The sequence below is a fragment of the Egretta garzetta genome, unplaced genomic scaffold (assembly GCF_000687185.1).
Source record: "Egretta garzetta isolate BGI_Z169 unplaced genomic scaffold, ASM68718v1 scaffold123, whole genome shotgun sequence".
Classification (NCBI taxonomy): domain Eukaryota; kingdom Metazoa; phylum Chordata; class Aves; order Pelecaniformes; family Ardeidae; genus Egretta; species Egretta garzetta.
In genome coordinates this window covers 1,533,554-1,534,763 of record NW_009259182.1, presented here as the reverse complement: position 1 = coordinate 1,534,763, position 1,210 = coordinate 1,533,554, and the positions used below count along the sequence as shown (strand labels likewise).

Below are 1,210 nucleotides of genomic sequence, written 5' to 3'. Positions count from 1 at the left end.
CCTGCTGATTTAATAGGCTTTGTCAAAGTTTTTATGTCTCCTTTTGATTATAACAGAGCTACCCAATTTATGAGGTAACTGTGGAGTCCCAGAACAGAGTCAGAGTTTGCAATGTCCCACCACGTACACCCCTAATGCCTCACAGTGGGGGTCACTGCTGACTGATATTTGCCTAGGGTATTCCACAGATACCCAGTGATGCAGGCTCCACAGGCAATCTTTTTCCAGTGTACCACTATCCTTATTTTTATGTCTCAATCGGAAACATGAACTTGTGTTGCTGCAACTGGAAGCCACCATGTCTTGTCCTACCCATCACAGACAAGATTAACCCCTTCTTCTAGGAGCTCTTGAAGACTTGTTTCTCCTCTTGGACTTTTTTCACCCCTTTAAGGTAGAAAAATTCAACTTGTTCAATCTTTCCACAGTCCTGCTTACTATACCCTTAGCCATCCTCGATGCTCTTAATTAGACTTTCTCTTGTTGCTCTGCCATTTTCTTGAAGTATAACACATAACAGCAGAGTCTTCCAAGATAAGACTTTGCCTATGCTCACAGAAGTGAAGGAATCCCTTCAGACATCTTCCAAACTTTGCTGCCACTTACACATCACAAGATGGCAACTTCTTTGAAAAAGCATGCTACTCTATTCACCTCCAATTTCCACTCCAAAGCCACTGTTTCCAATTCAGCTTATAGCCATAAAAGACCAGCAGTAAGTTATCATTTGCCACATGACTGCTAGTTGGTGGTCTCTGCCCAGTTCCGCATGGATTCCCCTACTCTCCATGAGCACAGAAAATAGGATCATGTTAAGCGGTCTACTACCACACAGCATTAATTTGCTCGCACCTCCTGAAAGTGTAGGTGGGGACCCTCAGAACGAATAGGTTAAATTTTGTACCGTTCTCATTTCCTGCAGGAATTCTGGTCTTCTAAGACTAATAAAGAAAAGCTCATGCTGCCTCTGCCTACCTTGTGTAATCAGACTTCAGTCATCTCAGTGGTAACTGGTAACTGACAAATAATACGCTAATTAAAAAAAAAACAAAACACCAAATTTACACTAAAACACATGCCCATGCAAACATTCACACATTTCTTTTTCTACAGTATCTTTTGCACCCAGCACTTAATCCTCGTAAGCTCTCTATGAAAAAGCATTAAGATTTCCTTGATCGGATGGAGAAACCACAGCTTAAAGAGCGGT

The 1,210-nt window shown here is 41.8% G+C and overlaps 1 protein-coding gene across 1 annotated transcript in view; it reads right to left on the bottom strand.

The window, feature by feature from the left end:
• TTC7A (tetratricopeptide repeat domain 7A) overlaps positions 1-1,210 on the bottom strand; it is a gene marked incomplete at its 3' end in the record, with an annotated part of 64,289 nt that overhangs the window by 23,708 nt on the left and 39,371 nt on the right. The window lies entirely within an intron of this gene.